We start from the raw sequence: 27,857 nt of genomic DNA, 5'->3' as shown, positions 1-27,857 counted from the left end.
ACCACAGAGAGAGAGACCACAGAGAGAGAGACGACAGAGAGAGAGACGACAGAGGAGAGACCACAGAGGAGAGACCACAGAGGAGAGACCACAGAGAGAGAGACGACAGAGGAGAGACGACAGAGAGAGAGACGACAGAGGAGAGACCACAGAGGAGAGACCACAGAGAGAGAGACCACAGAGGAGAGACCACAGAGGAGAGACCACAGAGGAGAGACCACAGAGAGAGAGACGACAGAGGAGAGACGACAGAGAGAGAGACGACAGAGGAGAGACCACAGAGGAGAGACCACAGAGAGAGAGACCATAGAGGAGAGACCACAGAGAGAGAGACGACAGAGGAGAGACCACAGAGAGAGAGACGACAGAGGAGAGACCATAGAGAGAGAGACGACAGAGGAGAGACTACAGAGAGAGAGACGACAGAGGAGAGACGACAGAGAGAGAGACCACAGAGAGAGAGACCACAGAGGAGAGACCACAGAGGAGAGACCACAGAGAGAGAGACCACAGAGGAGAGACCACAGAGAGAGATACCACAGAGGAGAGACCACAGAGAGAGAGACCACAGAGGAGAGACTTCAGAGGAGAGACGACAGAGGAGAGACGACAGAGAGAGAGACGACAGTGAGAGAGACCACAGAGGAGAGACCACAGAGGAGAGACCACAGAGAGAGAGACCACAGAGGAGAGACGACAGAGGAGAGACGACAGAGAGAGAGACGACAGAGAGAGAGACCACAGAGGAGAGACCACAGAGGAGAGACCACAGAGAGAGAGACGACAGAGGAGAGACCACAGAGGAGAGACCACAGAGAGAGAGACGACAGAGGAGAGATGACAGAGAGAGAGACGACAGAGAGAAAGACCACAGAGGAGAGACCACAGAGGAGAGACCACAGAGAGAGAGACCACAGATGAGACCACAGAGAGAGAGACGACAGAGGAGAGACCACAGAGGAGAGACGACAGAGAGAGAGACCATAGAGGAGAGACCACAGAGAGAGAGACGACAGAGGAGAGACCACAGAGAGAGAGACGACAGAGGAGAGACCACAGAGAGAGAGACGACAGAGGAGAGACCACAGAGAGAGAGACGACAGAGGAGAGACCACAGAGAGAAAGACGACAGAGAGAGAGACCACAGAGGAGAGACCACAGAGGAGAGACCACAGAGAGAGAGACCACAGAGGAGAGACCACAGAGGAGAGACCACAGAGAGAGAGACCACAGAGGAGAGACCACAGAGAGAGAGACGACAGAGGAGAGACCACAGAGAGAGAGACGACAGAGGAGAGACCACAGAGAGAGAGATGACAGAGGAGAGACCACAGAGGAGAGACCATAGAGGAGAGACCACAGAGAGAGAGACGACAGAGGAGAGACGACAGAGAGAGAGACAAAAGAGGAGAGACGACAGAGGAGAGACGACAGAGAGAGAGACCACAGAGGAGAGACCACAGAGGAGAGACCACAGAGAGAGAGACCACAGAGAGAGAGACCACAGAGGAGAGACGACAGAGGAGAGACGACAGAGGAGAGACGACAGAGGAGAGACCACAGAGAGAGAGACGACAGAGAGAGAGACGACAGAGAGAGACGACAGAGGAGAGACGACAGAAAGAGAGACGACAGAGGAGAGACCACAGAGGAGAGACCACAGAGAGAGAGATGACAGAGGAGAGACGACAAAGAGAGAGACCACAGAGAGAGAGACGACAGAGAGAGAGACGACAGAGGAGAGACCACAGAGAGAGAGACCACAGAGGAGAAACCACAGAGAGAGAGACCACAGAGAGAGAGACCACAGAGAGAGAAACCACAGAGGAGAGACCACAGAGGAGAGACCACAGAGGAGAGACCACAGAGAGAGAGACGACAGAGGAGAGACGACAGAGAGAGAGACGACAGAGGAGAGACCACAGAGGAGAGACCACAGAGAGAGAGACGACAGAGGAGAGACCACAGAGGAGAGACCACAGAGGAGAGACCACAGAGAGAGAGACGACAGAGGAGAGATGACAGAGAGAGAGACAGAGGAGAGACCACAGAGGAGAGACCACAGAGAGAGAGACGACAGAGGAGAGACGACAGAGAGAGAGACGACAGAGGAGAGACCACAGAGGAGAGACCACAGAGGAGAGACAACAGAGGAGAGACCACAGAGGAGAGACGACAGAGGGGAGACAACAGAGGAGAGACGACAGAGAGAGAGAGACGACAGAGGAGAGAGACTACAGAGAAGAGACCACAGAGGAGAGACCACAGAGGAGAGACCACAGAGGAGAGACGACAGAGAGAGAGACGACAGAGGAGAGACGACAGAGGAGGTCGAAGCATCATGCCGAAGTGTGCTCTTTGCATGGCACAGAGGAGAGACCACAGAGAGAGAGACGACAGAGAGAGAGACGACAGAGGAGAGACGACAGAGAGAGAGACGACAGAGAGACCACAGAGGAGAGACCACAGAGGAGAGACCACAGAGAGAGAGACCACAGAGGAGAGACCACAGAGGAGAGACCACAGAGAGAGAGACCACAGAGGAGAGACCACAGAGAGAGAGACGACAGAGGAGAGACCACAGAGAGAGAGACGACAGAGGAGAGACCACAGAGAGAGAGATGACAGAGGAGAGACCACAGAGGAGAGACCATAGAGGAGAGACCACAGAGAGAGAGACAACAGAGGAGAGACGACAGAGAGAGAGACAAAAGAGGAGAGACGACAGAGGAGAGACGACAGAGAGAGAGATGACAGAGGAGAGACCACAGAGGAGAGACCACAGAGAGAGAGACCACAGAGAGAGAGACCACAGAGGAGAGACGACAGAGGAGAGACGACAGAGGAGAGACGACAGAGGAGAGACCACAGAGAGAGAGACGACAGAGAGAGAGACGACAGAGAGAGAGACGACAAAGGAGAGACCACAGAGGAGAGACCACAGAGAGAGAGATGACAGAGGAGAGACGACAAAGAGAGAGACCACAGAGAGAGAGACGACAGAGAGAGAGACGACAGAGGAGAGACCACAGAGAGAGAGACCACAGAGGAGAAACCACAGAGAGAGAGACCACAGAGAGAGAGACGACAGAGAGAGAGACGACAGAGGAGAGACCACAGAGGAGAGACCACAGAGGAGAGACCACAGAGAGAGAGACGACAGAGGAGAGACGACAGAGAGAGAGACGACAGAGGAGAGACCACAGAGGAGAGACCACAGAGAGAGAGACGACAGAGGAGAGACCACAGAGGAGAGACCACAGAGGAGAGACCACAGAGAGAGAGACGACAGAGGAGAGACGACAGAGAGAGAGACAGAGGAGAGACCACAGAGGAGAGACCACAGAGAGAGAGACGACAGAGGAGAGACGACAGAGAGAGAGACGACAGAGGAGAGACCACAGAGGAGAGACCACAGAGGAGAGACAACAGAGGAGAGACCACAGAGGAGAGACGACAGAGGGGAGACAACAGAGGAGAGACGACAGAGAGAGAGAGACGACAGAGGAGAGAGACTACAGAGAAGAGACCACAGAGGAGAGACCACAGAGGAGAGACCACAGAGGAGAGACGACAGAGAGAGAGACGACAGAGGAGAGACGACAGAGGAGGTCAAAGCATCATGCCGAAGTGTGCTCTTTGCATGGCACAGAGGAGAGACCACAGAGAGAGAGACGACAGAGAGAGAGACGACAGAGGAGAGACGACAGAGAGAGAGACGACAGAGAGACCACAGAGGAGAGACCACAGAGGAGAGACCACAGAGAGAGAGACGACAGAGGAGAGACCACAGAGGAGAGACCACAGAAAGAGAGACGACAAAGGAGAGATGACAGAGAGAGAGACGACAGAGAGAGAGACCACAGAGGAGAGACCACAGAGGAGAGACCACAGAGAGAGAGACCACAGAGGAGAGACCACAGAGAGAGAGACGACAGAGGAGAGACCACAGAGGAGAGACCACAGAGAGAGAGACCATAGAGGAGAGACCACAGAGAGAGAGACGACAGAGGAGAGACCAAAGAGAGAGAGACGACACAGGAGAGACCATAGAGAGAGAGACGACAGAGGAGAGACTACAGAGAGAGAGACGACAGAGGAGAGACGACAGAGAGAGAGACGACAGAGAGAGAGACCACAGAGGAGAGACCACAGAGGAGAGACCACAGAGAGAGAGACCACAGAGGAGAGACCACAGAGAGAGAGACGACAGAGGAGAGACCACAGAGAGAGAGATGACGGAGAGAGAGACGACAGAGAGAGAGACGACAGAGGAGAGACCACAGAGAGAGAGACCACAGAGGAGAAACCACAGAGAGAGAGACCACAGAGAGAGAGACGACAGAGAGAGAGACGACAGAGGAGAGACCACAGAGGAGAGACCACAGAGGAGAGACCACAGAGAGAGAGACGACAGAGGAGAGACGACAGAGAGAGAGACGACAGAGGAGAGACCACAGAGGAGAGACCACAGAGAGAGAGACCACAGAGGAGAGACCACAGAGGAGAGACCACAGAGGAGAGACCACAGAGAGAGAGACGACAGAGGAGAGACGACAGAGAGAGAGACGACAGAGGAGAGACCACAGAGGAGAGACCACAGAGAGAGAGACCATAGAGGAGAGACCACAGAGAGAGAGACGACAGAGGAGAGACCACAGAGAGAGAGACGACAGAGGAGAGACCATAGAGAGAGAGACGACAGAGGAGAGACTACAGAGAGAGAGACGACAGAGGAGAGACGACAGAGAGAGAGACCACAGAGAGAGAGACCACAGAGGAGAGACCACAGAGGAGAGACCACAGAGAGAGAGACCACAGAGGAGAGACCACAGAGAGAGATACCACAGAGGAGAGACCACAGAGAGAGAGACCACAGAGGAGAGACTTCAGAGGAGAGACGACAGAGGAGAGACGACAGAGAGAGAGACGACAGTGAGAGAGACCACAGAGGAGAGACCACAGAGGAGAGACCACAGAGAGAGAGACCACAGAGGAGAGACGACAGAGGAGAGACGACAGAGAGAGAGACGACAGAGAGAGAGACCACAGAGGAGAGACCACAGAGGAGAGACCACAGAGAGAGAGACGACAGAGGAGAGACCACAGAGGAGAGACCACAGAGAGAGAGACGACAGAGGAGAGATGACAGAGAGAGAGACGACAGAGAGAAAGACCACAGAGGAGAGACCACAGAGGAGAGACCACAGAGAGAGAGACCACAGATGAGACCACAGAGAGAGAGACGACAGAGGAGAGACCACAGAGGAGAGACGACAGAGAGAGAGACCATAGAGGAGAGACCACAGAGAGAGAGACGACAGAGGAGAGACCACAGAGAGAGAGACGACAGAGGAGAGACCACAGAGAGAGAGACGACAGAGGAGAGACCACAGAGAGAGAGACGACAGAGGAGAGACCACAGAGAGAAAGACGACAGAGAGAGAGACCACAGAGGAGAGACCACAGAGGAGAGACCACAGAGAGAGAGACCACAGAGGAGAGACCACAGAGGAGAGACCACAGAGAGAGAGACCACAGAGGAGAGACCACAGAGAGAGAGACGACAGAGGAGAGACCACAGAGAGAGAGACGACAGAGGAGAGACCACAGAGAGAGAGATGACAGAGGAGAGACCACAGAGGAGAGACCATAGAGGAGAGACCACAGAGAGAGAGACGACAGAGGAGAGACGACAGAGAGAGAGACAAAAGAGGAGAGACGACAGAGGAGAGACGACAGAGAGAGAGACCACAGAGGAGAGACCACAGAGGAGAGACCACAGAGAGAGAGACCACAGAGAGAGAGACCACAGAGGAGAGACGACAGAGGAGAGACGACAGAGGAGAGACGACAGAGGAGAGACCACAGAGAGAGAGACGACAGAGAGAGAGACGACAGAGAGAGACGACAGAGGAGAGACGACAGAAAGAGAGACGACAGAGGAGAGACCACAGAGGAGAGACCACAGAGAGAGAGATGACAGAGGAGAGACGACAAAGAGAGAGACCACAGAGAGAGAGACGACAGAGAGAGAGACGACAGAGGAGAGACCACAGAGAGAGAGACGACAAAGGAGAGATGACAGAGAGAGAGACGACAGAGAGAGAGACCACAGAGGAGAGACCACAGAGGAGAGACCACAGAGAGAGAGACCACAGAGGAGAGACCACAGAGAGAGAGACGACAGAGGAGAGACCACAGAGGAGAGACCACAGAGAGAGAGACCATAGAGGAGAGACCACAGAGAGAGAGACGACAGAGGAGAGACCAAAGAGAGAGAGACGACACAGGAGAGACCATAGAGAGAGAGACGACAGAGGAGAGACTACAGAGAGAGAGACGACAGAGGAGAGACGACAGAGAGAGAGACGACAGAGAGAGAGACCACAGAGGAGAGACCACAGAGGAGAGACCACAGAGAGAGAGACCACAGAGGAGAGACCACAGAGAGAGAGACGACAGAGGAGAGACCACAGAGAGAGAGACGACAGAGGAGAGACCACAGAGAGAGAGATGACGGAGAGAGAGACGACAGAGAGAGAGACGACAGAGGAGAGACCACAGAGAGAGAGACCACAGAGGAGAAACCACAGAGAGAGAGACCACAGAGAGAGAGACGACAGAGAGAGAGACGACAGAGGAGAGACCACAGAGGAGAGACCACAGAGGAGAGACCACAGAGAGAGAGACGACAGAGGAGAGACGACAGAGAGAGAGACGACAGAGGAGAGACCACAGAGGAGAGACCACAGAGAGAGAGACCACAGAGGAGAGACCACAGAGGAGAGACCACAGAGGAGAGACCACAGAGAGAGAGACGACAGAGGAGAGACGACAGAGAGAGAGACGACAGAGGAGAGACCACAGAGGAGAGACCACAGAGAGAGAGACCATAGAGGAGAGACCACAGAGAGAGAGACGACAGAGGAGAGACCACAGAGAGAGAGACGACAGAGGAGAGACCATAGAGAGAGAGACGACAGAGGAGAGACGACAGAGAGAGAGACGACAGAGGAGAGACGACAGAGAGAGAGACCACAGAGAGAGAGACGACAGAGAGAGAGACGACAGAGGAGAGACCACAGAGGAGAGACCACAGAGGAGAGACCACAGAGAGAGAGACGACAGAGGAGAGACGACAGAGAGAGAAACGACAGAGGAGAGACCACAGAGGAGAGACCACAGAGAGAGAGACCACAGAGGAGAGACCACAGAGGAGAGACCACAGAGGAGAGACCACAGAGAGAGAGACGACAGAGGAGAGACGACAGAGAGAGAGACGACAGAGGAGAGACCACAGAGGAGAGACCACAGAGAGAGAGACCATAGAGGAGAGACCACAGAGAGAGAGACGACAGAGGAGAGACCACAGAGAGAGAGACGACAGAGGAGAGACCATAGAGAGAGAGACGACAGAGGAGAGACTACAGAGAGAGAGACGACAGAGGAGAGACGACAGAGAGAGAGACCACAGAGAGAGAGACCACAGAGGAGAGACCACAGAGGAGAGACCACAGAGAGAGAGACCACAGAGGAGAGACCACAGAGAGAGATACCACAGAGGAGAGACCACAGAGAGAGAGACCACAGAGGAGAGACTTCAGAGGAGAGACGACAGAGGAGAGACGACAGAGAGAGAGACGACAGTGAGAGAGACCACAGAGGAGAGACCACAGAGGAGAGACCACAGAGAGAGAGACCACAGAGGAGAGACGACAGAGGAGAGACGACAGAGAGAGAGACGACAGAGAGAGAGACCACAGAGGAGAGACCACAGAGGAGAGACCACAGAGAGAGAGACGACAGAGGAGAGACCACAGAGGAGAGACCACAGAGAGAGAGACGACAGAGGAGAGATGACAGAGAGAGAGACGACAGAGAGAAAGACCACAGAGGAGAGACCACAGAGGAGAGACCACAGAGAGAGAGACCACAGATGAGACCACAGAGAGAGAGACGACAGAGGAGAGACCACAGAGGAGAGACGACAGAGAGAGAGACCATAGAGGAGAGACCACAGAGAGAGAGACGACAGAGGAGAGACCACAGAGAGAGAGACGACAGAGGAGAGACCACAGAGAGAGAGACGACAGAGGAGAGACCACAGAGAGAGAGACGACAGAGGAGAGACCACAGAGAGAAAGACGACAGAGAGAGAGACCACAGAGGAGAGACCACAGAGGAGAGACCACAGAGAGAGAGACCACAGAGGAGAGACCACAGAGGAGAGACCACAGAGAGAGAGACCACAGAGGAGAGACCACAGAGAGAGAGACGACAGAGGAGAGACCACAGAGAGAGAGACGACAGAGGAGAGACCACAGAGAGAGAGATGACAGAGGAGAGACCACAGAGGAGAGACCATAGAGGAGAGACCACAGAGAGAGAGACGACAGAGGAGAGACGACAGAGAGAGAGACAAAAGAGGAGAGACGACAGAGGAGAGACGACAGAGAGAGAGACCACAGAGGAGAGACCACAGAGGAGAGACCACAGAGAGAGAGACCACAGAGAGAGAGACCACAGAGGAGAGACGACAGAGGAGAGACGACAGAGGAGAGACGACAGAGGAGAGACCACAGAGAGAGAGACGACAGAGAGAGAGACGACAGAGAGAGACGACAGAGGAGAGACGACAGAAAGAGAGACGACAGAGGAGAGACCACAGAGGAGAGACCACAGAGAGAGAGATGACAGAGGAGAGACGACAAAGAGAGAGACCACAGAGAGAGAGACGACAGAGAGAGAGACGACAGAGGAGAGACCACAGAGAGAGAGACCACAGAGGAGAAACCACAGAGAGAGAGACCACAGAGAGAGAGACCACAGAGAGAGAAACCACAGAGGAGAGACCACAGAGGAGAGACCACAGAGGAGAGACCACAGAGAGAGAGACGACAGAGGAGAGACGACAGAGAGAGAGACGACAGAGGAGAGACCACAGAGGAGAGACCACAGAGAGAGAGACGACAGAGGAGAGACCACAGAGGAGAGACCACAGAGGAGAGACCACAGAGAGAGAGACGACAGAGGAGAGATGACAGAGAGAGAGACAGAGGAGAGACCACAGAGGAGAGACCACAGAGAGAGAGACGACAGAGGAGAGACGACAGAGAGAGAGACAACAGAGGAGAGACCACAGAGGAGAGACCACAGAGGAGAGACAACAGAGGAGAGACCACAGAGGAGAGACGACAGAGGGGAGACAACAGAGGAGAGACGACAGAGAGAGAGAGACGACAGAGGAGAGAGACTACAGAGAAGAGACCACAGAGGAGAGACCACAGAGGAGAGACCACAGAGGAGAGACGACAGAGGAGAGACGACAGAGGAGGTCGAAGCATCATGCCGAAGTGTGCTCTTTGCATGGCACAGAGGAGAGACCACAGAGAGAGAGACGACAGAGAGAGAGACGACAGAGGAGAGACGACAGAGAGAGAGACGACAGAGAGACCACAGAGGAGAGACCACAGAGGAGAGACCACAGAGAGAGAGACGACAGAGGAGAGACCACAGAGGAGAGACCACAGAGAGAGAGACGACAGAGGAGAGATGACAGAGAGAGAGACGACAGAGGAGAGACCACAGAGAGAGAGACGACAGAGGAGAGACCACAGAGGAGAGACCACAGAGAGAGAGACCATAGAGGAGAGACCACAGAGAGAGAGACGACAGAGGAGAGACCACAGAGAGAGAGACGACACAGGAGAGACCATAGAGAGAGAGACGACAGAGGAGAGACTACACAGAGAGAGACGACAGAGGAGAGACGACAGAGAGAGAGACGACAGAGAGAGAGACCACAGAGGAGAGACCACAGAGGAGAGACCACAGAGAGAGAGACCACAGAGGAGAGACCACAGAGAGAGAGACGACAGAGGAGAGACCACAGAGAGAGAGACGACAGAGGAAAGACCACACAGAGAGAGATGACAGAGGAGAGACCACAGAGGAGAGACCACAGAGGAGAGACCACAGAGAGAGAGACCACAGAGGAGAGACCACAGAGAAAGAGACGACAGAGGAGAGACGACAGAGAGAGATACGACAGAGGAGAGACGACAGAGGAGACACGACAGAGAGAGAGACGACAGAGGAGAAACCACAGAGGAGAGACCACAGAGAGAGAGACCACAGAGGAGAGACGACAGAGGAGAGACGACAGAGGAGAGACGACAGAGAGAGAGACGACAGAGAGAGAGACCACAGAGGAGAGACCACAGAGGAGAGACCACAGAGAGAGAGACCACAGAGGAGAGACGACAGAGGAGAGACGACAGAGAGAGAGACGACAGAGAGAGAGACCACAGAGGAGAGACCACAGAGGAGAGACCACAGAGAGAGAGACGACAGAGGAGAGACCACAGAGAGAGAGACGACAGAGGAGAGATGACAGAGAGAGAGACGACAGAGAGAGAGACCACAGAGGAGAGACCACAGAGGAAAGACCACAGAGAGAGAGACCACAGAGGAGAGACCACAGAGAGAGAGACCACAGAGGAGAGACCACAGAGGAAAGACCACAGAGAGAGAGACCATAGAGGAGAGACCACAGAGAGAAAGACGACAGTGGAGAGACCACAGAGAGAGAGACGACAGAGGAGAGACCACAGAAAGAGAGACGACAGAGGAGAGACCACAGAGAGAGAGACGACAGAGGAGAGACCACAGAGAGAGAGACGACAGAGAGAGAGACCACAGAGTAGAGACCACAGAGGAGAGACCACAGAGAGAGAGACCACAGAGGAGAGACCACAGAGGAGAGACCACAGAGAGAGAGAGACCACAGAGGAGAGACCACAGAGAGAGAGACCACAGAGGAGAGACCACAGAGAGAGAGACGACAGAGGAGAGACCACAGAGAGAGAGATGACAGAGGAGAGACCACAGAGGAGAGACCACAGAGGAGAGACCAGAGAGAGAGAGACCACAGAGGAGAGACCACAGAGAGAGAGACGACAGAGGAGAGACGACAGAGAGAGACGACAGAGGAGAGACCACAGAGGAGAGACCACAGAGAGAGAGACGACAGAGAGAGAGACGACAGAGGAGAGACCACAGAGAGAGAGACCACAGAGAGAGAGACGACAGAGAGAGAGACGACAGAGGAGAGACCACAGAGAGAGAGACCACAGTGGAGAAACCACAGAGAGAGAGACGACAGAGAGAGAGACGACAGAGAGAGAGACGACAGAGGAGAGACCATAGAGGAGAGACCACAGAGGAGAGACCACAGAGAGAGAGACGACAGAGGAGAGACGACAGAGAGAGAGACGACAGAGGAGAGACCACAGAGAAGAGACGACAGAGAGAGAGACGACAGAGTAGAGACCACAGAGGAGAGACCACAGAGGAGAGACCACAGAGAGAGAGACCACAGAGGAGAGACGACAGAGAGAGAGACGACAGAGGAGAGACCACAGAGGAGAGACCACAGAGGAGAGACAACAGAGGAGAGACCATAGAGGAGAGACCACAGAGGAGAGACCACAGAGGAGAGACGACAGAGAGAGAGACGACAGAGGAGAGAGACTACAGAGAAGAGACCACAGAGGAGAGACCACAGAGGAGAGACAACAGAGGAGAGACGACAGAGGAGAGACAACAGAGGAGAGACGACAGAGAGAGAGAGACGACAGAGGAGAGAGACTACAGAGAAGAGACCACAGAGGAGAGACCACAGAGGAGAGACCACAGAGGAGAGACCACAGAGAGAGAGACCACAGAGGAGAGACCACAGAGGAGGTCGAAGCATCATGCCGAAGTGTGCTCTTTGCATGGCACAGAGGAGAGACCACAGAGAGAGAGACGACAGAGAGAGAGACGACAGAGGAGAGACGACAGAGAGAGAGACGACAGAGAGAGAGACCACAGAGGAGAGACCACAGAGGAGAGACCACAGAGAGAGAGACGACAGAGAGACCACAGAAGAGAGACCACAGAGAGAGAGACGACAGAGGAGAGATGACAGAGAGAGAGACGACAGAGAGAGAGACCACAGAGGAGAGACCACAGAGGAGAGACCACAGAGAGAGAGATCACAGAGGAGAGACCACAGAGAGAGAGACGACAGAGGAGAGACCACAGAGAGAGAGATGACAGAGAGAGAGACCACAGAGGAGAGACCACAGAGGAGAGACCACAGAGAGAGAGACCACAGAGGAGAGACCACAGAGGAGAGACCACAGAGAGAGAGACCACAGAGTAGAGACCACAGAGAGAGAGCCGACAGAGGAGAGACCACAGAGAGAGAGACGACAGAGGAGAGACCACAGAGAGAGAGATGACAGAGGAGAGACCACAGAGAGAGAGACAACAGAGAGAGAGACGACAGAGGAGAGACGACAGAGAGAGAGACGACAGAGGAGAGACCACAGAGGAGAGACCACAGAGGAGAGACCACAGAGAGAGAGACGACAGAGGAGAGACCACAGAGAGAGAGACGACAGAGGAGAGACCACAGAGAGAGAGACAACAGAGAGAGAGACGACAGAGGAGAGACGACAGAGAGAGAGACGACAGAGGAGAGACCACAGAGGAGAGACCACAGAGGAGAGACCACAGAGAGAGAGACGACAGAGGAGAGACGACAGAGAGAGAGACGACAGAGGAGAGACCACAGAGAGAGAGACAACAGAGAGAGAGACGACAGAGGAGAGACGACAGAGAGAGAGACCACAGAGGAGAGACCACAGAGGAGAGACCACAGAGGAGAGACCACAGAGAGAGAGACGACAGAGGAGAGACGACAGAGAGAGAGACGACAGAGGAGAGACCACAGAGGAGAGACCACAGAGGAGAGACAACAGAGGAGAGATCACAGAGGAGAGACGACAGAGGAGAGACAACAGAGGAGAGACGACAGAGAGAGAGAGACGACAGAGGAGAGAGACTACAGAGAAGAGACCACAGAGGAGAGACCACAGAGGAGAGACCACAGAGGAGAGACGACAGAGAGAGAGACGACAGAGGAGAGACAACAGAGAGAGAGACGACAGAGAGAGAGACCACAGAGGAGAGACCACAGAGGAGAGACCACAGAGAGAGAGACGACAGAGGAGAGACCACAGAGGAGAGACCACAGAGAGAGAGACGACAGAGGAGAGATGACAGAGAGAGAGACGACAGAGAGAGAGACCACAGAGGAGAGACCACAGAGGAGAGACCACAGAGAGAGAGACCACAGAGGAGAGACCACAGAGAGCGAGACAACAGAGGAGAGACCACAGAGGAGAGACCACAGAGAGAGACCATAGAGGAGAGACCACAGAGAGAGAGACCACAGAGGAGAGACCACAGAGAGAGAGACGACAGAGGAGAGACCATAGAGAGAGAGACGACAGAGGAGAGACCACAGAGAGAGAGACCACAGAGGAGAGACGACAGAGAGAGAGACGACAGAGAGAGAGACCACAGAGGAGAGACCACAGAGGAGAGACCACAGAGACAGAGACCACAGAGGAGAGACCACAGAGAGAGAGACCACAGAGGAGAGACCACAGAGAGAGAGACGACAGAGGAGAGACCACAGAGAGAGAGACGACAGAGGAGAGACCACAGAGAGAGAGATGACAGAGGAGAGACCACAGAGGAGAAACCACAGAGGAGAGACCACAGAAAGAGAGACCACAGAGGAGAGACCACAGAGAGAGAGACGACAGAGGAGAGACGACAGAGAGAGAGACGACAGAGGAGAGACCACAGAGGAGAGACCACAGAGAGAGAGACCACAGAGAGAGAGACCACAGAGGAGAGACGACAGAGGAGAGACGACAGAGGAGAGACCACAGAGAGAGAGACGACAGAGGAGAGACGACAGAGAGAGAGACGACAGAGGAGAGACCACAGAGGAGAGACCACAGAGAGAGAGACCATAGAGGAGAGACCACAGAGAGAGAGACGACAGAGGAGAGACCAAAGAGAGAGAGACGACACAGGAGAGACCATAGAGAGAGAGACGACAGAGGAGAGACTACAGAGAGAGAGACGACAGAGGAGAGACGACAGAGAGAGAGACGACAGAGAGAGAGACCACAGAGGAGAGACCACAGAGGAGAGACCACAGAGAGAGAGACCACAGAGGAGAGACCACAGAGAGAGAGACGACAGAGGAGAGACCACAGAGAGAGAGACGACAGAGGAGAGACCACAGAGAGAGAGATGACGGAGAGAGAGACGACAGAGAGAGAGACGACAGAGGAGAGACCACAGAGAGAGAGACCACAGAGGAGAAACCACAGAGAGAGAGACCACAGAGAGAGAGACGACAGAGAGAGAGACGACAGAGGAGAGACCACAGAGGAGAGACCACAGAGGAGAGACCACAGAGAGAGAGACGACAGAGGAGAGACGACAGAGAGAGAGACGACAGAGGAGAGACCACAGAGGAGAGACCACAGAGAGAGAGACGACAGAGGAGAGACCACAGAGGAGAGACCACAGAGGAGAGACCACAGAGAGAGAGACGACAGAGGAGAGACGACAGAGAGAGAGACGACAGAGGAGAGACCACAGAGGAGAGACCACAGAGAGAGAGACCATAGAGGAGAGACTACAGAGAGAGAGACGACAGAGGAGAGACCACAGAGAGAGAGACGACAGAGGAGAGACCATAGAGAGAGAGACGACAGAGGAGAGACTACAGAGAGAGAGACGACAGAGGAGAGACGACAGAGAGAGAGACCACAGAGAGAGAGACCACAGAGGAGAGACCACAGAGGAGAGACCACAGAGAGAGAGACCACAGAGGAGAGACCACAGAGAGAGATACCACAGAGGAGAGACCACAGAGAGAGAGACCACAGAGGAGAGACTTCAGAGGAGAGACGACAGAGGAGAGACGACAGAGAGAGAGACGACAGTGAGAGAGACCACAGAGGAGAGACCACAGAGGAGAGACCACAGAGAGAGAGACCACAGAGGAGAGACGACAGAGGAGAGACGACAGAGAGAGAGACGACAGAGAGAGAGACCACAGAGGAGAGACCACAGAGGAGAGACCACAGAGAGAGAGACGACAGAGGAGAGACCACAGAGGAGAGACCACAGAGAGAGAGACGACAGAGGAGAGATGACAGAGAGAGAGACGACAGAGAGAAAGACCACAGAGGAGAGACCACAGAGGAGAGACCACAGAGAGAGAGACCACAGATGAGAGACCACAGAGAGAGAGACGACAGAGGAGAGACCACAGAGGAGAGACGACAGAGAGAGAGACCATAGAGGAGAGACCACAGAGAGAGAGACGACAGAGGAGAGACCACAGAGAGAGAGACGACAGAGGAGAGACCACAGAGAGAGAGACGACAGAGGAGAGACCACAGAGAGAAAGACGACAGAGAGAGAGACCACAGAGGAGAGACCACAGAGGAGAGACCACAGAGAGAGAGACCACAGAGGAGAGACCACAGAGGAGAGACCACAGAGAGAGAGACCACAGAGGAGAGACCACAGAGAGAGAGACGACAGAGGAGAGACCACAGAGAGAGAGACGACAGAGGAGAGACCACAGAGAGAGAGATGACAGAGGAGAGACCACAGAGGAGAGACCATAGAGGAGAGACCACAGAGAGAGAGACGACAGAGGAGAGACGACAGAGAGAGAGACAAAAGAAGAGAGACGACAGAGGAGAGACGACAGAGAGAGAGACCACAGAGGAGAGACCACAGAGGAGAGACCACAGAGAGAGAGACCACAGAGAGAGAGACCACAGAGGAGAGACGACAGAGGAGAGACGACAGAGGAGAGACGACAGAGGAGAGACCACAGAGAGAGAGACGACAGAGAGAGAGACGACAGAGAGAGACGACAGAGGAGAGACGACAGAAAGAGAGACGACAGAGGAGAGACCACAGAGGAGAGACCACAGAGAGAGAGATGACAGAGGAGAGACGACAAAGAGAGAGACCACAGAGAGAGAGACGACAGAGAGAGAGACGACAGAGGAGAGACCACAGAGAGAGAGACCACAGAGGAGAAACCACAGAGAGAGAGACCACAGAGAGAGAGACCACAGAGAGAGAAACCACAGAGGAGAGACCACAGAGGAGAGACCACAGAGGAGAGACCACAGAGAGAGAGACGACAGAGGAGAGACGACAGAGAGAGAGACGACAGAGGAGAGACCACAGAGGAGAGACCACAGAGAGAGAGACGACAGAGGAGAGACCACAGAGGAGAGACCACAGAGGAGAGACCACAGAGAGAGAGACGACAGAGGAGAGACGACAGAGAGAGAGACAGAGGAGAGACCACAGAGGAGAGACCACAGAGAGAGAGACGACAGAGGAGAGACGACAGAGAGAGAGACGACAGAGGAGAGACCACAGAGGAGAGACCACAGAGGAGAGACAACAGAGGAGAGACCACAGAGGAGAGACGACAGAGGGGAGACAACAGAGGAGAGACGACAGAGAGAGAGAGACGACAGAGGAGAGAGACTACAGAGAAGAGACCACAGAGGAGAGACCACAGAGGAGAGACCACAGAGGAGAGACGACAGAGAGAGAGACGACAGAGGAGAGACGACAGAGGAGGTCGAAGCATCATGCCGAAGTGTGCTCTTTGCATGGCACAGAGGAGAGACCACAGAGAGAGAGACGACAGAGAGAGAGACGACAGAGGAGAGACGACAGAGAGAGAGACGACAGAGAGACCACAGAGGAGAGACCACAGAGGAGAGACCACAGAGAGAGAGACGACAGAGGAGAGACCACAGAGGAGAGACCACAGAGAGAGAGACGACAGAGGAGAGATGACAGAGAGAGAGACGACAGAGAGAGAGACCACAGAGGAGAGACCACAGAGGAGAGACCACAGAGAGAGAGACCACAGAGGAGAGACCACAGAGAGAGAGACGACAGAGGAGAGACCACAGAGGAGAGACCACAGAGAGAGAGACCATAGAGGAGAGACCACAGAGAGAGAGACGACAGAGGAGAGACCACAGAGAGAGAGACGACACAGGAGAGACCATAGAGAGAGAGACGACAGAGGAGAGACTACACAGAGAGAGACGACAGAGGAGAGACGACAGAGAGAGAGACGACAGAGAGAGAGACCACAGAGGAGAGACCACAGAGGAGAGACCACAGAGAGAGAGACCACAGAGGAGAGACCACAGAGAGAGAGACGACAGAGGAGAGACCACAGAGAGAGAGACGACAGAGGAAAGACCACACAGAGAGAGATGACAGAGGAGAGACCACAGAGGAGAGACCACAGAGGAGAGACCACAGAGAGAGAGACCACAGAGGAGAGACCACAGAGAAAGAGACGACAGAGGAGAGACGACAGAGAGAGATACGACAGAGGAGAGACGACAGAGGAGAGACGACAGAGAGAGAGACGACAGAGGAGAAACCACAGAGGAGAGACCACAGAGAGAGAGACCACAGAGGAGAGACGACAGAGGAGAGACGACAGAGGAGAGACGACAGAGAGAGAGACGACAGAGAGAGAGACCACAGAGGAGAGACCACAGAGGAGAGACCACAGAGAGAGAGACCACAGAGGAGAGACGACAGAGGAGAGACGACAGAGAGAGAGACGACAGAGAGAGAGACGACAGAGGAGAGACCACAGAGAGAGAGACGACAGAGGAAAGACCACACAGAGAGAGATGACAGAGGAGAGACCACAGAGGAGAGACCACAGAGGAGAGACCACAGAGAGAGAGACCACAGAGGAGAGACCACAGAGAAAGAGACGACAGAGGAGAGACGACAGAGAGAGATACGACAGAGGAGAGACGACAGAGGAGAGACGACAGAGAGAGAGACGACAGAGGAGAAACCACAGAGGAGAGACCACAGAGAGAGAGACCACAGAGGAGAGACGACAGAGGAGAGACGACAGAGGAGAGACGACAGAGAGAGAGACGACAGAGAGAGAGACCACAGAGGAGAGACCACAGAGGAGAGACCACAGAGAGAGAGACCACAGAGGAGAGACGACAGAGGAGAGACGACAGAGAGAGAGACGACAGAGAGAGAGACCACAGAGGAGAGACCACAGAGGAGAGACCACAGAGAGAGAGACGACAGAGGAGAGACCACAGAGAGAGAGACGACAGAGGAGAGATGAATGAGAGAGAGACGACAGAGAGAGAGACCACAGAGGAGAGACCACAGAGGAAAGACCACAGAGAGAGAGACCACAGAGGAGAGACCACAGAGAGAGAGACCACAGAGGAGAGACCACAGAGGAAAGACCACAGAGAGAGAGACCATAGAGGAGAGACCACAGAGAGAAAGACGACAGTGGAGAGACCACAGAGAGAGAGACGACAGAGGAGAGACCACAGAGAGAGAGACGACAGAGGAGAGACCACAGAGAGAGAGACGACAGAGGAGAGACCACAGAGAGAGAGACGACAGAGAGAGAGACCACAGAGTAGAGACCACAGAGGAGAGACCACAGAGAGAGAGACCACAGAGGAGAGACCACAGAGGAGAGACCACAGAGAGAGAGACGACAGAGGAGAGACCACAGAGAGAGAGATGACAGAGGAGAGACCACAGAGGAGAGACCACAGAGGAGAGACCAGAGAGAGAGAGACCACAGAGGAGAGACCACAGAGAGAGAGACGACAGAGGAGAGACGACAGAGAGAGACGACAGAGGAGAGACCACAGAGGAGAGACCACAGAGGAGAGACCACAGAGAGAGAGACGACAGAGAGAGAGACGACAGAGGAGAGACCACAGAGAGAGAGACCACAGAGAGAGAGACGACAGAGAGAGAGACGACAGAGGAGAGACCACAGAGAGAGAGACCACAGTGGAGAAACCACAGAGAGAGAGACGACAGAGAGAGAGACGACAGAGAGAGAGACGACAGAGGAGAGACCATAGAGGAGAGACCACAGAGGAGAGACCACAGAGAGAGAGACGACAGAGGAGAGACGACAGAGAGAGAGACGACAGAGGAGAGACCACAGAGAAGAGACGACAGAGAGAGAGACGACAGAGGAGAGACCACAGAGGAGAGACCACAGAGGAGAGACCACAGAGAGAGAGACCACAGAGGAGAGACGACAGAGAGAGAGACGACAGAGGAGAGACCACAGAGGAGAGACCACAGAGGAGAGACAACAGAGGAGAGACCATAGAGGAGAGACCACAGAGGAGAGACCACAGAGGAGAGACGACAGAGAGAGAGACGACAGAGGAGAGAGACTACAGAGAAGAGACCACAGAGGAGAGACCACAGAGGAGAGACAACAGAGGAGAGACGACAGAGGAGAGACAACAGAGGAGAGACGACAGAGAGAGAGAGACGACAGAGGAGAGAGACTACAGAGAAGAGACCACAGAGGAGAGACCACAGAGGAGAGACCACAGAGGAGAGACCACAGAGGAGAGACCACAGAGGAGGTCGAAGCATCATGCCGAAGTGTGCTCTTTGCATGGCACAGAGGAGAGACCACAGAGAGAGAGACGACAGAGAGAGAGACGACAGAGGAGAGACGACAGAGAGAGAGACGACAGAGAGAGAGACCACAGAGGAGAGACCACAGAGGAGAGACCACAGAGAGAGAGACGACAGAGAGACCACAGAAGAGAGACCACAGAGAGAGAGACGACAGAGGAGAGATGATAGAGAGAGAGACGACAGAGAGAGAGACCACAGAGGAGAGACCACAGAGGAGAGACCACAGAGAGAGAGATCACAGAGGAGAGACCACAGAGAGAGAGACGACAGAGGAGAGACCACAGAGAGAGAGATGACAGAGAGAGAGACCACAGAGGAGAGACCACAGAGGAGAGACCACAGAGAGAGAGACCACAGAGGAGAGACCACAGAGGAGAGACCACAGAGAGAGAGACCACAGAGTAGAGACCACAGAGAGAGAGCCGACAGAGGAGAGACCACAGAGAGAGAGACGACAGAGGAGAGACCACAGAGAGAGAGATGACAGAGGAGAGACCACAGAGAGAGAGACAACAGAGAGAGAGACGACAGAGGAGAGACGACAGAGAGAGAGACGACAGAGGAGAGACCACAGAGGAGAGACCACAGAGGAGAGACCACAGAGAGAGAGACGACAGAGGAGAGACCACAGAGAGAGAGACAACAGAGAGAGAGACGACAGAGGAGAGACGACAGAGAGAGAGACGACAGAGGAGAGACCACAGAGGAGAGACCACAGAGGAGAGACCACAGAGAGAGAGACGACAGAGGAGAGACGACAGAGAGAGAGACGACAGAGGAGAGACCACAGAGAGAGAGACAACAGAGAGAGAGACGACAGAGGAGAGACGACAGAGAGAGAGACCACAGAGGAGAGACCACAGAGGAGAGACCACAGAGGAGAGACCACAGAGAGAGAGACGACAGAGGAGAGACGACAGAGAGAGAGACGACAGAGGAGAGACCACAGAGGAGAGACCACAGAGGAGAGACAACAGAGGAGAGATCACAGAGGAGAGACGACAGAGGAGAGACAACAGAGGAGAGACGACAGAGAGAGAGAGACGACAGAGGAGAGAGACTACAGAGAAGAGACCACAGAGGAGAGACCACAGAGGAGAGACCACAGAGGAGAGACGACAGAGAGAGAGACGACAGAGGAGAGACAACAGAGAGAGAGACGACAGAGAGAGAGACCACAGAGGAGAGACCACAGAGGAGAGACCACAGAGAGAGAGACGACAGAGGAGAGACCACAGAGGAGAGACCACAGAGAGAGAGACGACAGAGGAGAGATGACAGAGAGAGAGACGACAGAGAGAGAGACCACAGAGGAGAGACCACAGAGGAGAGACCACAGAGAGAGAGACCACAGAGGAGAGACCACAGAGAGCGAGACGACAGAGGAGAGACCACAGAGGAGAGACCACAGAGAGAGACCATAGAGGAGAGACCACAGAGAGAGAGACCACAGAGGAGAGACCACAGAGAGAGAGACGACAGAGGAGAGACCATAGAGAGAGAGACGACAGAGGAGAGACCACAGAGAGAGAGACCACAGAGGAGAGACGACAGAGAGAGAGACGACAGAGAGAGAGACCACAGAGGAGAGACCACAGAGGAGAGACCACAGAGAGAGAGACCACAGAGGAGAGACCACAGAGAGAGAGACCACAGAGGAGAGACCACAGAGAGAGAGACGACAGAGGAGAGACCACAGAGAGAGAGACGACAGAGGAGAGACCACAGAGAGAGAGATGACAGAGGAGAGACCACAGAGGAGAAACCACAGAGGAGAGACCACAGAAAGAGAGACCACAGAGGAGAGACCACAGAGAGAGAGACGACAGAGGAGAGACGACAGAGAGAGAGACGACAGAGGAGAGACCACAGAGGAGAGACCACAGAGAGAGAGACCACAGAGAGAGAGACCACAGAGGAGAGACGACAGAGGAGAGACGACAGAGGAGAGACCACAGAGAGAGAGACGACAGAGGAGAGACGACAGAGAGAGAGACGACAGAGGAGAGACCACAGAGGAGAGACCACAGAGAGAGAGACCATAGAGGAGAGACCACAGAGAGAGAGACGACAGAGGAGAGACCAAAGAGAGAGAGACGACACAGGAGAGACCATAGAGAGAGAGACGACAGAGGAGAGACGACAGAGAGAGAGACGACAGAGGAGAGACCACAGAGGAGAGACCACAGAGAGAGAGACCACAGAGGAGAGACCACAGAGAGAGAGACGACAGAGGAGAGACCACAGAGAGAGAGACGACAGAGGAGAGACCACAGAGAGAGAGATGACGGAGAGAGAGACGACAGAGAGAGAGACGACAGAGGAGAGACCACAGAGAGAGAGACCACAGAGGAGAAACCACAGAGAGAGAGACCACAGAGAGAGAGACGACAGAGAGAGAGACGACAGAGGAGAGACCACAGAGGAGAGACCACAGAGGAGAGACCACAGAGAGAGAGACGACAGAGGAGAGACGACAGAGAGAGAGACGACAGAGGAGAGACCACAGAGGAGAGACCACAGAGAGAGAGACGACAGAGGAGAGACCACAGAGGAGAGACCACAGAGGAGAGACCACAGAGAGAGAGACGACAGAGGAGAGACGACAGAGAGAGAGACGACAGAGGAGAGACCACAGAGGAGAGACCACAGAGAGAGAGACCATAGAGGAGAGACTACAGAGAGAGAGACGACAGAGGAGAGACCACAGAGAGAGAGACGACAGAGGAGAGACCATAGAGAGAGAGACGACAGAGGAGAGACTACAGAGAGAGAGACGACAGAGGAGAGACGACAGAGAGAGAGACCACAGAGAGAGAGACCACAGAGGAGAGACCACAGAGGAGAGACCACAGAGAGAGAGACCACAGAGGAGAGACCACAGAGAGAGATACCACAGAGGAGAGACCACAGAGAGAGAGACCACAGAGGAGAGACTTCAGAGGAGAGACGACAGAGGAGAGACGACAGAGAGAGAGACGACAGTGAGAGAGACCACAGAGGAGAGACCACAGAGGAGAGACCACAGAGAGAGAGACCACAGAGGAGAGACGACAGAGGAGAGACGACAGAGAGAGAGACGACAGAGAGAGAGACCACAGAGGAGAGACCACAGAGGAGAGACCACAGAGAGAGAGACGACAGAGGAGAGACCACAGAGGAGAGACCACAGAGAGAGAGACGACAGAGGAGAGATGACAGAGAGAGAGACGACAGAGAGAAAGACCACAGAGGAGAGACCACAGAGGAGAGACCACAGAGAGAGAGACCACAGATGAGAGACCACAGAGAGAGAGACGACAGAGGAGAGACCACAGAGGAGAGACGACAGAGAGAGAGACCATAGAGGAGAGACCACAGAGAGAGAGACGACAGAGGAGAGACCACAGAGAGAGAGACGACAGAGGAGAGACCACAGACAGAGAGACGACAGAGGAGAGACCACAGAGAGAAAGACGACAGAGAGAGAGACCACAGAGGAGAGACCACAGAGGAGAGACCACAGAGAGAGAGACCACAGAGGAGAGACCACAGAGGAGAGACCACAGAGAGAGAGACCACAGAGGAGAGACCACAGAGAGAGAGACGACAGAGGAGAGACCACAGAGAGAGAGACGACAGAGGAGAGACCACAGAGAGAGAGATGACAGAGGAGAGACCACAGAGGAGAGACCATAGAGGAGAGACCACAGAGAGAGAGACGACAGAGGAGAGACGACAGAGAGAGAGACAAAAGAGGAGAGACGACAGAGGAGAGACGACAGAGAGAGAGACCACAGAGGAGAGACCACAGAGGAGAGACCACAGAGAGAGAGACCACAGAGAGAGAGACCACAGAGGAGAGACGACAGAGGAGAGACGACAGAGGAGAGACGACAGAGGAGAGACCACAGAGAGAGAGACGACAGAGAGAGAGACGACAGAGAGAGACGACAGAGGAGAGACGACAGAAAGAGAGACGACAGAGGAGAGACCACAGAGGAGAGACCACAGAGAGAGAGATGACAGAGGAGAGACGACAAAGAGAGAGACCACAGAGAGAGAGACGACAGAGAGAGAGACGACAGAGGAGAGACCACAGAGAGAGAGACCACAGAGGAGAAACCACAGAGAGAGAGACCACAGAGAGAGAGACCACAGAGAGAGAAACCACAGAGGAGAGACCACAGAGGAGAGACCACAGAGGAGAGACCACAGAGAGAGAGACGACAGAGGAGAGACGACAGAGAGAGAGACGACAGAGGAGAGACCACAGAGGAGAGACCACAGAGAGAGAGACGACAGAGGAGAGACCACAGAGGAGAGACCACAGAGGAGAGACCACAGAGAGAGAGACGACAGAGGAGAGACGACAGAGAGAGAGACAGAGGAGAGACCACAGAGGAGAGACCACAGAGAGAGAGACGACAGAGGAGAGACGACAGAGAGAGAGACGACAGAGGAGAGACCACAGAGGAGAGACCACAGAGGAGAGACAACAGAGGAGAGACCACAGAGGAGAGACGACAGAGGGGAGACAACAGAGGAGAGACGACAGAGAGAGAGAGACGACAGAGGAGAGAGACTACAGAGAAGAGACCACAGAGGAGAGACCACAGAGGAGAGACCACAGAGGAGAGACGACAGAGAGAGAGACGACAGAGGAGAGACGACAGAGGAGGTCGAAGCATCATGCCGAAGTGTGCTCTTTGCATGGCACAGAGGAGAGACCACAGAGAGAGAGACGACAGAGAGAGAGACGACAGAGGAGAGACGACAGAGAGAGAGACGACAGAGAGACCACAGAGGAGAGACCACAGAGGAGAGACCACAGAGAGAGAGACGACAGAGGAGAGACCACAGAGGAGAGACCACAGAGAGAGAGACGACAGAGGAGAGATGACAGAGAGAGAGACGACAGAGAGAGAGACCACAGAGGAGAGACCACAGAGGAGAGACCACAGAGAGAGAGACCACAGAGGAGAGACCACAGAGAGAGAGACGACAGAGGAGAGACCACAGAGGAGAGACCACAGAGAGAGAGACCATAGAGGAGAGACCACAGAGAGAGAGACGACAGAGGAGAGACCACAGAGAGAGAGACGACACAGGAGAGACCATAGAGAGAGAGACGACAGAGGAGAGACTACACAGAGAGAGACGACAGAGGAGAGACGACAGAGAGAGAGACGACAGAGAGAGAGACCACAGAGGAGAGACCACAGAGGAGAGACCACAGAGAGAGAGACCACAGAGGAGAGACCACAGAGAGAGAGACGACAGAGGAGAGACCACAGAGAGAGAGACGACAGAGGAAAGACCACACAGAGAGAGATGACAGAGGAGAGACCACAGAGGAGAGACCACAGAGGAGAGACCACAGAGAGAGAGACCACAGAGGAGAGACCACAGAGAAAGAGACGACAGAGGAGAGACGACAGAGAGAGATACGACAGAGGAGAGACGACAGAGGAGAGACGACAGAGAGAGAGACGACAGAGGAGAAACCACAGAGGAGAGACCACAGAGAGAGAGACCACAGAGGAGAGACGACAGAGGAGAGACGACAGAGGAGAGACGACAGAGAGAGAGACGACAGAGAGAGAGACCACAGAGGAGAGACCACAGAGGAGAGACCACAGAGAGAGAGACCACAGAGGAGAGACGACAGAGGAGAGACGACAGAGAGAGAGACGACAGAGAGAGAGACCACAGAGGAGAGACCACAGAGGAGAGACCACAGAGAGAGAGACGACAGAGGAGAGACCACAGAGAGAGAGACGACAGAGGAGAGATGACAGAGAGAGAGACGACAGAGAGAGAGACCACAGAGGAGAGACCACAGAGGAAAGACCACAGAGAGAGAGACCACAGAGGAGAGACCACAGAGAGAGAGACCACAGAGGAGAGACCACAGAGGAAAGACCACAGAGAGAGAGACCATAGAGGAGAGACCACAGAGAGAAAGACGACAGTGGAGAGACCACAGAGAGAGAGACGACAGAGGAGAGACCACAGAGAGAGAGACGACAGAGGAGAGACCACAGAGAGAGAGACGACAGAGGAGAGACCACAGAGAGAGAGACGACAGAGAGAGAGACCACAGAGTAGAGACCACAGAGGAGAGACCACAGAGAGAGAGACCACAGAGGAGAGACCACAGAGGAGAGACCACAGAGAGAGAGACGACAGAGGAGAGACCACAGAGAGAGAGATGACAGAGGAGAGACCACAGAGGAGAGACCACAGAGGAGAGACCAGAGAGAGAGAGACGACAGAGGAGAGACGACAGAGAGAGAGACGACAGAGGAGAGACCACAGAGGAGAGACCACAGAGAGAGAGACCATAGAGGAGAGACCACAGAGAGAGAGACGACAGAGGAGAGACCAAAGAGAGAGAGACGACACAGGAGAGACCATAGAGAGAGAGACGACAGAGGAGAGACGACAGAGAGAGAGACGACAGAGGAGAGACCACAGAGGAGAGACCACAGAGAGAGAGACCACAGAGGAGAGACCACAGAGAGAGAGACCACAGAGGAGAGACCACAGAGAGAGAGACGACAGAGGAGAGACCACAGAGAGAGAGATGACGGAGAGAGAGACGACAGAGAGAGAGACGACAGAGGAGAGACCACAGAGAGAGAGACCACAGAGGAGAAACCACAGAGAGAGAGACCACAGAGAGAGAGACGACAGAGAGAGAGACGACAGAGGAGAGACCACAGAGGAGAGACCACAGAGGAGAGACCACAGAGAGAGAGACGACAGAGGAGAGACGACAGAGAGAGAGACGACAGAGGAGAGACCACAAAGGAGAGACCACAGAGAGAGAGACGACAGAGGAGAGACCACAGAGGAGAGACCACAGAGGAGAGACCACAGAGAGAGAGACGACAGAGGAGAGACGACAGAGAGAGAGACGACAGAGGAGAGACCACAGAGGAGAGACCACAGAGAGAGAGAACATAGAGGAGAGACTACAGAGAGAGAGACGACAGAGGAGAGACCACAGAGAGAGAGACGACAGAGGAGAGACCATAGAGAGAGAGACGACAGAGGAGAGACTACAGAGAGAGAGACGACAGAGGAGAGACGACAGAGAGAGAGACCACAGAGAGAGAGACCACAGAGGAGAGACCACAGAGGAGAGACCACAGAGAGAGAGACCACAGAGGAGAGACCACAGAGAGAGATACCACAGAGGAGAGACCACAGAGAGAGAGACCACAGAGGAGAGACTTCAGAGGAGAGACGACAGAGGAGAGACGACAGAGAGAGAGACGACAGTGAGAGAGACCACAGAGGAGAGACCACAGAGGAGAGACCACAGAGAGAGAGACCACAGAGGAGAGACGACAGAGGAGAGACGACAGAGAGAGAGACGACAGAGAGAGAGACCACAGAGGAGAGACCACAGAGGAGAGACCACAGAGAGAGAGACGACAGAGGAGAGACCACAGAGGAGAGACCACAGAGAGAGAGACGACAGAGGAGAGATGACAGAGAGAGAGACGACAGAGAGAAAGACCACAGAGGAGAGACCACAGAGGAGAGACCACAGAGAGAGAGACCACAGATGAGAGACCACAGAGAGAGAGACGACAGAGGAGAGACCACAGAGGAGAGACGACAGAGAGAGAGACCATAGAGGAGAGACCACAGAGAGAGAGACGACAGAGGAGAGACCACAGAGAGAGAGACGACAGAGGAGAGACCACAGACAGAGAGACGACAGAGGAGAGACCACAGAGAGAAAGACGACAGAGAGAGAGACCACAGAGGAGAGACCACAGAGGAGAGACCACAGAGAGAGAGACCACAGAGGAGAGACCACAGAGGAGAGACCACAGAGAGAGAGACCACAGAGGAGAGACCACAGAGAGAGAGACGACAGAGGAGAGACCACAGAGAGAGAGACGACAGAGGAGAGACCACAGAGAGAGAGATGACAGAGGAGAGACCACAGAGGAGAGACCATAGAGGAGAGACCACAGAGAGAGAGACGACAGAGGAGAGACGACAGAGAGAGAGACAAAAGAGGAGAGACGACAGAGGAGAGACGACAGAGAGAGAGACCACAGAGGAGAGACCACAGAGGAGAGACCACAGAGAGAGAGACCACAGAGAGAGAGACCACAGAGGAGAGACGACAGAGGAGAGACGACAGAGGAGAGACGACAGAGGAGAGACCACAGAGAGAGAGACGACAGAGAGAGAGACGACAGAGAGAGACGACAGAGGAGAGACGACAGAAAGAGAGACGACAGAGGAGAGACCACAGAGGAGAGACCACAGAGAGAGAGATGACAGAGGAGAGACGACAAAGAGAGAGACCACAGAGAGAGAGACGACAGAGAGAGAGACGACAGAGGAGAGACCACAGAGAGAGAGACCACAGAGGAGAAACCACAGAGAGAGAGACCACAGAGAGAGAGACC

Source organism: Eucyclogobius newberryi, unplaced genomic scaffold (genome assembly GCF_026437365.1).
Source record: "Eucyclogobius newberryi isolate DKJ021-1_F unplaced genomic scaffold, fEucNew1.0.hap1 SCAF_16, whole genome shotgun sequence".
NCBI classification, from domain to species: Eukaryota; Metazoa; Chordata; class Actinopteri; order Gobiiformes; family Gobiidae; genus Eucyclogobius; species Eucyclogobius newberryi.
Note: the sequence above shows the minus strand (reverse complement) of the source record.